Below are 12548 nucleotides of genomic sequence, written 5' to 3' on the forward strand. Positions count from 1 at the left end.
CAAGTCTGAGAAGGTCGTTGACATGAGATGTACAAAAAAGACCTGTCCGTAAAATTGCTTGCTCAGATTATTCTCAAAATCGCTATAGATGTTCTTTATCAATAAATTTCAGACCCGTATTTTTTGTACCCAAGCACTATCTTTTCTACCGCAAAATTGATTTAAAAGTTTTTGGCAACAAATTGAAGATTAAACTTATTGGAACTGAATATCAAAATATCAAACTGCACTTTAAGTAACACTTTCCATGCAAAAAATATGATACAAACCCAATTCTCGCCGTTTCAGAGGGTTTGAGAACAAGGAGACATCATTGTTTAGTATTTTTTCGGATTCCGCAGGAAATTTTACAAAAAGTATCAAATTTTCACGAGGGTATATTTATTTATTTTGGAAATATCTCCCTCTCCCTCATTAACGTTACTTAATTTATGGATGCCGCCTTAGAAGTAGTGCTCAAAAGTTCCGTCTTCTAAAAAAAGCCTCCATGCAAAATTTCAGCTCAAATCCGGTGTTATCTCGAAAGAAAATTATTTTTTTTCCAAAAAATTTGGTTTTCTGGGGCTTTGAAGCCAAAAACTTTGACCTTCGAATTTTGCTTAGAAGTGGGGCTCAAAAGTTTTGTCTTCTCGGAAGGAGTACACTGAATTCATTTTCTACGCGATTGTCTTTCACGTAATTTTATTTTACACGATTTTTTTTACACGTGGCGGATAATTTTATCGAAGCGACGTGATCTTTCTTTACACGAATTATTAAATATTACGGGACTTTTTTTACGGGATTATTTTTTTGCGAGGACGCATCAATAGCGTAAAAAAAGAATCCAGTATATCCATGCAAAATTTAAGATCCATCGGACTTCGGGAACACGTACCCCAAAGCGGTCAAAGTTTCACGAAAAATACTGATGAAAAAAAGCACAGGTTGTTCATGAATTAGATTTTTCATGGATTCGAAATTTAGTTTTTTGATGTCAAATGTTTTAGAAAAGCATAAAGGGGCAACACTGCCTTTAAGAGTCAATCTTGTATCGGCTCGTAAAAAAATTAATTGCAGTGGTTTAATTGGGGCTACGGGATCACGTGTGATAGTGGAAGTGAACACTAAAACGATGCTGCTGAAGATAAGTATAGTGAACATGCGGGTGATAGTTTAAAAGTGATCCCTTCGTACTTCCAAAATTGTACTTCATACATAGAAAGTGACAATCAAAAGGAGCAATATTTGCTTCCCACATGAAAAATTGCTTGAAAGCTTGTGTTGTGCATGTCCGAGTGGACAGACAGTGCTGTCGTTTCTACCGTAAATGGAGCAAATGCATTGCAAATAAATGTCTCTTTTTTCTTTTTTGCTTTTATGTTTTAACTCTTCGAAATATTTTTAGTTTATTTTCTTAGTGATGAAATTGCGGAAGCGATCGATTGACGCAATATTTATTACTACTTTAGCAATTTGTCATCAAATATCAGGTAATATTTATTCATTTTACAATTTGGCACTCCTCTAGTCAATAAATATATCATTCTTTTAAATACGGGTCAATTTTTTTTTATGTAAATGTATCAAATGAATTGAAAGTCTTCACTTCACAAACACATCATCTGTTGTCACAGGAAAGATTAGTATCCTTCTTACAGATGATGTGAGTTGCAAACTAAACCTTTCATTGGATACCTGGCTACGTCCTCATAATTGCCGGGGAAAGGAAGTAGGAATGTTAGTTCAACGTCTACTTAAGAAGGTGCAGGGAACCCATACTACCTTCATGGACATTACAGGAATCAAGGTGTTGTGTTAGTAGGAAAGGTAATATGCCAGAGATCTCTATTTTGACAAGATAGAGTGATGGGAACATGATTAAGAATATTTTGATATCTGTAAACTTAGGTAACTTACCTTCGTAATCCCCTACTTTCACACATCCTTTCATATTCTCGACTCACTCACACTCATTATTACTCACTGCGACGATGTATAGGAGCGCGACGGGTATTCTTGTATTGGTGTTGTCGGACTCGCTTTCTCTGCTGGCACAGGTCAAGTGAGGCGCCTCTCGTGCCCCCACTTAAAATAACTTAAAATAAAAGACAGAAACACTGGAGCAGCTTTCCCTCGCTTTCACCAACACAAAGACAGTAACAGCAACAAGCTGTATGTAGTTTCACGCTCGCGCCATCCTCTACAAAACAAATTAGCGGTGCTTTGTCATTTTATCGATAGAACTCTATCGTTTTGATGATGTTTATGTTAGCGAAACGAACGCCGACCAACATCTAGCGACACATCACAGCGCAACGCAAAGCTATTCTTTTCGCTCTCCAAATATTTATTGTCATTCTCTTCGCTCGCATCACTGAAAAGGCGACGCACACACACGCGCAACAGCTTTACCGGCTTTACAAATTTCACAAATTTCAATTTTCAAGCGTGGAACACTGCGTTTTTTACTAAACCTTTACTTTTCTCACATAAACGAAGCATCACAAAGCTCATCTTTATACTTTTTAACAGGTTTGGCCTCATTAAACGCTCATAAATCAATAACTTAAACGGAGAAGTTTCGGGACACGTGTTGTCAATTAGTAAAAACATTGCGTGCTTATACATACGTATACATATAAGAATTTTGCTAAACAACTTTATCTATCTAGATCTAGCTCGAACTTGAACGACTGCACATTTCGTATTTGCTTTTCCGTGATGGATCTGAGCTAGTGGAGTTGCACAAAGAACCCTTGTGAGATGGCTAATTTGGGAATCGTTTGCCATCTTAAATGTACAATAATCCAGTAGCTTCCGCTTTGTGTAGATCGATAATGGCGTCGGCTACGTTCTCACGATCGGTGAGGGAAAGTAAATCATCATTGCTAGATAACGAGGATTACCTCAGCATCTTTAACAATAACAACGGCAAGGAAGGTGCTGGGAAAAAGTTATTTTTGAAAATTACCGAATATTTGGATTATCGAATAATGATTTAAACTAAACCTTGTCTAGAGTAATCCACTTTAATTCATGAGTAACTTGGTTTTAATTTTTCTCATTTAATCATCATGTTCTGTCGGCCGAATATTCGGCTGAACAGACAGCCGAATATTCAACAAAATATGATGATAAGATGAGAAAAATTGAAAACCAAATAATTCTTGACTTAATGTGACTTACCCTAGCCAAGCTCAAGTTAAAACCATTATCCTGTAAACTGAAAATTCGGTAGTTTCCACAAAAAAAACTTTTTCCCAGCCCTATTATCGGGTGCAACGCTATTCTCTACACGCCTTCACGCAAAAGTTGGATGGTGCGAAACCAGTACAAAATCGTGCGTTTTTAGCGCAATTGTTGATGTGGTTTGGAACCAGTACAACGATTGCGTGTTGGGCATAACGCAATTAATGCTCTAGCGTTTTTTCAATGTATTTGTCATCTCCAAACTACTACACATAAACGGTTTCAGCTGGTATCAAGCAGCTTTACAAAGCGAGCGAGAAGCAAAACCTTTCTCCTCCTTTCTACTTAAGAACGAGACATATGCTACACTTCTAAAGTCTTTTACAACACGCTTTTCCCTGAGTAGCAGCAAGCACGCATCGACAGTATGAGTGAGACTAACAACACTGGCATCTAGTATGTACAGCACGGGTGTCTCGCTCGTTTCGTAAAGCGACGAGAGGACGAGACAACGTCTTACGCGTCGCAACCCGAACCGAAAAAGAAGCGAAAGAGCAACCTGCAAATTATATGTGACGTATCTAGTCTCGTCGCACGTACATGGAAAATCTACGAGCAAGAGAGAAAGAGCAGTCACTAATACACTCGATGTGAGAAATAAAGTGTCGGTATATGATACATATTCTGATTTCAATCTATGTCAATGTATTCGCAGTACAACTGTTGCGTTATGCGTTTCACACATTTATTGTGCGATTTCTGTGCAACATTTGTGCGAATCGGGAAACACAATGATTCTACTGCTCTTTTATACCCGTCTCGTTAGTTACCCTGCCAAGTATCGGAAATTATAATTGCCTAATGAGGTATTAATTCAACTATTTGGGATTTTTTTCTGGAATTTGAAGCGGGGGAAGAGTCAAATAGAAGGATGGAAGAGAGCCAGAGAATAAACCCACGCCTAAAAGCCCTGCTGACACCGAGCGGTCTAATTCTACTAAGATTCGAACTCATGACCAATCGCATGTCAAAACGGGCTCTGTAACCTTGAGGCCAGTAGTGAAAGTCAGTGTCAGTGTCCATGCGAATAGGAAAATACATTCCAACTTTAGTTCATTCAGAATAAAAAAAAATTTCATGAATTGGAGTTGGAAGGCATATCTGGTTCATGTTGAGTTTTCGTAATAAGAATACTATAAAAGAAAACCCTCGTAATACGAATCTTTAGCGCTTGCGATACCGCTTAATCAATAACAATTCGTCCCCGTTGATACCCGTTTTCTCTACGAATGTCGGGGTTTGACGAAGTTATTTAAAATCGATTCCAATCGAATAAAAATAATAAATAAAATCGAATTGCCAAACGATAGAGACGCTTAACAACTTAACATTCGCTTTCTATCGAAAACATTTGTTTCTTTCATGAGCGCTTTACCCGTCAAAATCAATGCAAGTGCGTTTGGGTAGTTTTCATGTGAGTCACTACTCGAGTACTTTTAAGTAAGTAAGTAAGTTAAGTAAGAATATTGTGAGCCAAAGAAACTGTCAAAATCTGAACCAAACGGACAAGAGAGGTAGCACCTCATTGAGGGGTATTGTGCCCTCTCTTTTTCTCCCCCTCTCTTTCTCTTTCTCCTCTCTCTATCTCTCTCTCTTTTTTCTCCTCCATCTCTCTCTTTTTCTCACTCTCTCTTTATCTCTCTCTCTCTTTCACTCTCTTTTTCTCTCTCTTTGGTTCAAATCAAATTTTTAATCGGAGTAAAATTGACGTCGATACTAAAACACACTGTTTACGCATTCGAAAAGTATCACCAAATGATAAGATGCGGTATTATATTCCAACATGCTAATCTCCCAGCTTGTCCCGAGGTACGATGCTGGCCTGACAAGCCGGTCGTCGAGTCTTGGCTCGGGAGTGACTGTTAGTGTCAGTAGAATCGTGGCGCTAGCCCCGCAATTGTCCTGTACGCTAAACAGTTGGCTACGAAGTCTGTGTATAATAAACAGAAGGTCGAGTTCCGAATCGGAAAGTTAGCACCAAGGCTTTGCTTCGCTTAGGTTAGCTCCAGCCCAGCATATAACTTCATGTATTTTAAAAAATTACATTTATTTCGATAACTTAAAAAAGTAAGAACTCAATTACACGCTTTTGCGTAGTTATTATTAAGGTTTTGGCGAGTGACAGGAATATATATATATATATATATATATATATATATATATATATATATATATATATATATATATATATATATATATATATATATATATATATATATATATATATATATATATATATATATATATATATATATATATATATATATATATATATATATAACACTTTTAAATTTAGAGCATTTCTAAATATTTTGTTATTTTTCACGATAGAGACAAATTTGGTTTTTTCTCTGTGTGCGAGAAACAAAAACAAAATTGCGCACCGAGAAACAAAAACGAAAATAAAATGTGTGCCCATTGTGAAAACTTTACCGATAATTTACGGTACCTGAAAGAACCTGTTTTGATCTAAATGAAATTTCTAGCGAATAAGTCTTGATCATTCATCGGTAGTAATTTTTTCTCGATGTATAAAGACTGGCTGAAGAAGTTTAAATTGCTGCTGTAAAGTCGAATTTACAACCGTGTTCGTTTAGGCATTCAATATTTTTAATGAATGTTAATGCATAAACGAGAAAATACTATAGCAACCCATACATACAAACGAATGAGAAATTTAATTTTCGACGGCGTGCGCTTCTGCAAGTGATTAATAATTCGACGGCGTGCGCTTCTGCAAGTGAATAATATTTGCAAACGCCTGCTTTTTGCTGCTCCAGAAAGAACCGTCCGCTTTGCCGGTCAATGAACAAATGAGAAATTCAATTCGATGGCGTACGTGTGATACCGGTAGAGTTTTGAAATGTAAATGATGGGGTGAAATGTCCGAAGGGTACCTTATATAACGAGGTTTTGTCAGTTATTTGGAAAGGGGGAGGAGTTTAGAAAAAAAGGAATAATAAGAAAAGTAAACAAGCATCGGAAACAGAAAGTGACGTCGGGTAAAACCACAACAACAACAAATCGTTTACAAATTCAGATCGGTTGTATCCGTTAATGTCCGCTGTGCTTGGGAAGAGAAGTTGTTCGGTATGATTTAGACAATCGATGTTATTTACCGATTTTCCAATACTGTATCTCAAATAATATAAGTTTTAAATAATAAAAGTTTTTGTTACATAAATTCATCCGTAAAATAATTTCTGATTGGTTGATGCCAAAACCTCGATATTCTGAAAAGAAATGACTGATATATAAGCGCTCAAAACCTGACCACTTTTCCCTGGTTGAATTACTAGATTTTGAAATTCGGGCGCTTAACTTTGATATGGACGTAAGCCCAACGTCAAAAAGGAAACTGGTCGAATCGCAATGACCGTGCGAAATGTTCAGTTACTTTTTGTATGCTTCGAAAATGTCGAATCCTCGTTAATGTATAATGGAATATCTTTGAATATCTTAATTTTTGTTGCACCGAAGTTAACAAAAAAAACAGCAAAAGGAGAAATACTAAAGTGAAGACATATGTAAACATTTTCCAAAAATATTTGACAGAACCGAAAGAAAATATCAATCAAATATAAATAAAATCCAGTAAAACAAATCACAGGAAGGTTGTATGCAAAGCCACGACCGCAAGGTTGAAGTAGAATACTTTTACAAGAAAGATAACCCGGTTGCTTGCGTGTCAGTCATTTTTTCTAGTAAATAAACGTTGACCGTTCATTGGCAGTATTGTAATTTCACTTTGTTTGATATTTTGAATCTATTTTATTGAAAATTTTTAAAATTTTGCGCAAATGAGAAGTTGAAGTGCTGCCGAATTGTAATATGCACATGCGATGCGATTCGCCTTACCGTGGTGAAATGTACAGCTCTTCTTAAGGCGAAGTAGAGCTATACATTTCAACACATTTCGTCTTGCCGAATCGCATCGCGCCGTCATTTGCGTTCTGCATAACCATAGCCAAACACTTAGCGACGCAAACACGTAATAATAGCCAGAGCATGCATGTAGATGACGATAATCAACTTTGGATTATAGCGCAAAACGAGAAAATATTAACTCTTCAAATATTCATTTGTGTTCTTCAAATTTCAGTTGATCTCTGATATCTGATGTCTGTTTAATATCTGATGAAGGCTCTTATATAGGCCAAATAATGCATTCCTAATTTACTAGGTCCATAACTCTGTCGACCGTGCTTGGGAAAGCAAGCATATAACGACCAATCAGAGGTCTAATTTTTCGTTTTGACAAGGTTTGACTATTTTCAATAGTACAATAGTGTGAATAATAAAATTACAATTATCTTCTTTTGGGGAGAATCTTAGAAAATTTTCCAATCTATTGCAGCAAAAATGAAGGAAATCCATCGAAAACTAACCGATTTATTAGCATTTGAAATTGGACATATTTTTCACTTTTTTCGGTTCTAGATTTTCATTTCACATCCCTATGTAGCCGAACTTCCTGAGAGAAGTATTCTACTTCAAAAATAAACATTCTACCGACATTCATTAATGTTTTGCCTAAATCTACCCACCGTGTTCTTGCTCAAATTAGTATCAACGAGGGGGCTCCCGATCGGCGTCGTCGTCGGCGTGCGTCGGTGCGCTGCGATGGATGATGAAACTTCGGATAGTAAAAAAAGGAAACACTATCAGTCGGTTCAAATCGAATGCACATCCACAACAACGGGCCAACTGTGCGCCCCTGCCTCACCAGTGCGCATGTGTCGAACCGAAAGGGGAACATTCTTCCTGCAGCATTAATGCTGCCGCTCGCTTACTACGATTCTTTCTGAACCTGCTTGCTGGTTTGTTGGCAGATCAAACACAACAGGAAGAACAAAAAAACCTACACAAGAATCAGTGTTTCGTCGGAGTTTTCGCGTTCCATACGAGCGGGAACCCGTAGCGTATCCTTCGCGTAATTCGCCTCTCGGACGGGGTGTTGGTGGTTCAGTAGCCTCCGTCGGTAGACGCAGTCCGGAAGCATCTCGGCCCGGTTCCGCACATGTTGCACAATTCTGTTTCTGTTTTTTCGGCTTTCTGCTCCGTTCCACGCGTGCACCTTATGTTTATTTGTTTTCCCCCATCTCAGTGCAGTTGAAGTGTTCTGTTTTTCGGCAGCAATGTTTATTCAATCCACCGTTTGATGTGCAACTACACCAGCATCATCATCATCAGCAACACCAGAAGCGCAGTTTAGGCCGCTTATGCAAACACAGAAGCGGTAATTGAGAGTGATAAAAGTGAAAATTAGTTCAGTTTGGTTCCAAGACGGACGCGTGCCTATATAATTCGACTGCTTGTTTTTTTTTCTCCCTGTCGTAAAACGCTACCTCTGTAATTTCGGGGTTGTATGCCTGCCGTGTTCCCTACAGTACTCTCTCCAGAGGGGGAGCAAGAAAATCAAACGTTCCAAAACGGTCTGCGATGCCGAAAATTTCATCGCCTGCTTCATCGAGGGTGTGAAGTGTAAGTATCGGAGTGCGTATAAATGATTCGTCCCCCCATCAGCGCATCAGTTGCTATAGAAATCTCGTTGACAATGTTAGGTGAGAGTGAGGGAGGAGAGCTCACATTAGACAAGATGACTCAACGATTTTACCCAATCTGAACCGATTTTCCGCCCGTTCTTCGTCGGCTCCGAACCTGAATTCGTGGGCAACCGTTACAATTTCGTTTCAACGCCAAGAAGCTCAATGGAACAACATGTGCTACTACCACCGCCGCCGCCACCACCACCACCGCTATTGATATTGGTTCTGAAGCGTGTCTTTGCCCATCGAACACGCTCGTTGTATGGCTTTCCTCAGCTTCTTTTGTGTTGAGGTCGGTAACTCGCACGTACTCGGGTTGCCCATTCGCAACGGACTTGACCATAGACGCGCCTCAGCCGGGTCATCGCCGACCGGATGGCTGAAAACCCCTCAGACGGTGAAAACCGCTGCTCGAGTGTGAGGGATTTCACGCAGTTGAAGTTGGTAACACACTCTTAGATTCCAGTGAATACTTTTTCCGAAAACTTTAGGATTTTTAATAAAAAAAGTTGAATGTAGAAAAGTTCCAATAAAATCGGAAAAGGTCCCATAGACGGTTGAGTAGATTGGCATGAAATCCCACACGTGTAGTTTTGGTATACCGTCACAGGACGATTTGTGATCCTCGTTTGTGTCACAAAAAATAATTTCTAATTTAAATCTTATTCCAAATTGTAGCGGTACATCGATTTTCTTTATTTAGTGCATTTGTCAAAGTTCGAGTTTCATATTCTACATCTAAAGTTGGCACCAAGCACGGTAACACCAAGTGTCCTCCACTCGGAAGGAATTCGATAACTGGTGAGAGGAAATTGGATAAGCGAAAAACGCGGAAACCACAGTCACCACTCGAATTATCACGATGTAAAGTGAACTGAATAATTACCCGATCGGGCGATGTCACCCGGACATTGTCACCAATACAGTAGGAAAGCGGTGGAGAAGCCATGTCCGTTAGGATGGTACACGCGGGGCCGCGGGGAGGATGGGAAGCTCTACACCAACTGCGTCTCCTGGTAGAATGGAGCGCAATTTCGCTCCCGTTTGTGTTTGACATATGAACACGTTCTGTACATTCGTTTGTTTTAGAATACGATTTAATTAATTCATGCCACATGGTGCCCGCTGCTGTGCAGGGATGCCATATCTACTATTTGTCTGCTAATTTATGCAGTACTGTGATAATCCGTTGTTTAACCTATCCTCGGAAAATATAAGGTGGTTAGTGAATCTCCAATTTTTTAGAGCAGAAAAAAGTTGTTCCACCCTACTGTCAGCATAAAGGACAGGTTCATCGCATTTATCGTACTCACATATGATGAAGAATTGGCGAAAGGTGTGGATAAACGAAGCAGAGAAAAACATTCTTGCAGCCTGCTTGGATGGGGTGGAATCGCGTTGGGCGGGTGTTAGTGTGTATGTGTGTGCTCGAACATCGGGCCGGTAGCGTATAGGAAAACACGCTGTAACAGTACACGGCAGTTCAGAAGCACGTGACCAGCCAAGGGCAGTGTAATGATTATTAATTTACTGATATATTTTCTGCTACTTCTGCTGATTACAATATAAGAGCAGAAATAATTCATTTTATTTACAGTACTAACGCCCCTTCCAGCAGTAGACTGGGAGCGTATTTGGGAAAACGTTAACAAAATTATATATCGTCGCAACATTAATAGCTACAGCTGCGACACTTGTCGGTTCCCAGATAACAATATACATAGGAATAAAAAATGCAAAGGTTCTAAAGAAGTTTGGAATTGGATCAAAACTATAGTAAGAGACAAATATAAAAAGATAATCATGATGGAAAAGCCGTGCTATTTTTAGTTTTAGAAGCATTTTTTTATAATATGAAACACTATAAAAATGGAAGCCTATTAGATTTCAAGAGAAAGTTACGAATATTAAGATGGAATAAGAGGATAACAATAAAGAAGCACTTTGGGTTTTCTCTCAGTATTTTCTAAAATAAAAGTTCAAGAGAAAGGAACATAATAAAATAAATTGTAAAACTTACACATTTTGTACATGAAATTAGTGCTATAAATAGTTTTAAAATTGTTTCTGTATAAATAATGATAGGTAATCCAATTTTATTCGAATTTTTCCGTTTTTTTTTTTCAAGTAATCCGGTTAAACAGTTGAATCCCAAAATATTTCAGTTATTGTAAATGCTTGACAGTTTCATTTATAGTTTTATCAGCTCATTCTACATTGTTTTCATTCATTGAAATATGGTAAAATGAATGTAAAATGTAGAACGTGAAATTTGTAAACGAATTCATCTCTAAAAATTCTCGATTTCTACCTTTTTACCTTAGGGCTGACCTGGATCTAAAATCACTACATATTTATAATGGGACTACATTATTCTTACTGCTATACAACCAGATAGTATTATGCAAATGTGAGTGTCTACAGTATATAACTTCTGAAGTAAATAAACTCTGTATGTAAAACTGGCACTCGATTCGCTTAAACATTTACAGAGAACTCATGTCAAACAAAATTAAAGTACTTAATTAGGCGTTACCCTATCAAAATGTTCAGCTATGTTTTACTCTGCCAAATGTTATGCCTGATGTTGAACCAACGCAATATTTTTGCTAGATATTTGTGGCTAAAATTTACAAATTTCTAGAAAATAGGGTAATTGTTCCTATATTCATCTCAGTACCTATATTCATCTCATCACACCTTTTGATTAATTTGTTGTCAAACTTTACCATATTTTCAACGTAAAACTTTCAATCACTTGACAAAATCGAGAAGCAAATAGATTAACTTTCAAAAATTCGTAGAAATTTGACGGTAAATTGGACGAATGAGAGAAATAAAATGAATATTGGTGCTGTTGAGATGAATAATGGAGCGATTACAATATGGAAAGAATCGCTGAAAAAAAAACGCTTCTGAAGGGCAAATTAAAAAACGGAAAAGGATTTGTTCCAAAATTAAGCTAAGAATCGCTTAAAATGATCCTGAAGGCCAGAAAAGGCGAAACGTGAATGTTATTCCTGTTTAAGATCAGAATTGCTGGAAAACGCTTCTAAACGTCGAAGCAAATAAAAGGTCCCAGATTGAAATCGCATGAAAACGTTCCTTCAGGTCATAAAGGACTAAAAATTATTTTCGATTAGCACTCAGAATCGATGAAAAATGATTCCAAAGCTTAGAAAGGTCAAAAATGATTTGAATCCAAATTGATCCTAGAATTGTAGAAATACGCTTCTGAAGGTCATATAAGGTTAAACGAGAACTTAATCACAAAATAAGCTCCTGATTGCTTCGAAAACCATAAAAGCGAAAAAAGAAAAAAAATTAATCAAGCTCACTTGGCTGACTCAGAAACGAGATTTTTTTGGGGTAAATGGTAACATTTTTATTTGGGGAAATATTGTTCATGGCTAGACATAATCGTTCTGTGTCGGAAAATTAATGTGGCCGTTTTTCCTTCAACACTTGGCTGAAACGCATCATTTATCATAGGTAAAGTACTCCTGTGATGGTTTTATCCCCAATTCTACGTCAACAAATTTGTTCATAGATTCAAGACACTTCTTCTCTTCTACGTCAAAAATTGCCATTTGTGTAGCGCTTAAAAAAACCATTCGCATTAAGTTATTTCACTTATGCAGTCTTCTTTATAAGTTTCAACAGCCATTCACGACTACAAGGGTTTCTCGAACTAAAAACTCAAAAGTCAGTTGATTGGTACGGTTGATGCACATATTAGCCTCGATCGCGGAGCTGTTTGGCAAAAGC

General features: G+C 37.7%; 1 protein-coding gene across 3 annotated transcripts in view; it reads left to right on the plus strand.

Annotated features, from left to right (window-relative positions):
- Positions 1–12548, plus strand: part of LOC129722415 (protein prickle-like) — a 209595-nt gene that overhangs the window by 76569 nt on the left and 120478 nt on the right. Inside the window, exons 1-2 of one of the 3 annotated variants that reach the window (XM_055675839.1) lie at positions 8089–8470; positions 8622–8715. The exons of 1 other annotated variant lie outside the window; for it this stretch is intronic. The gene's annotated coding sequence lies outside the window, so the exon portion shown is untranslated. Of the gene's footprint in view, positions 1–8088; positions 8716–12548 lie in introns of those variants that run through there. One more of the 3 variants, XM_055675838.1, reaches the window with a different exon arrangement.

The sequence above is a fragment of the Wyeomyia smithii genome, chromosome 2 (genome assembly GCF_029784165.1).
Source record: "Wyeomyia smithii strain HCP4-BCI-WySm-NY-G18 chromosome 2, ASM2978416v1, whole genome shotgun sequence".
NCBI classification, from domain to species: domain Eukaryota; kingdom Metazoa; phylum Arthropoda; class Insecta; order Diptera; family Culicidae; genus Wyeomyia; species Wyeomyia smithii.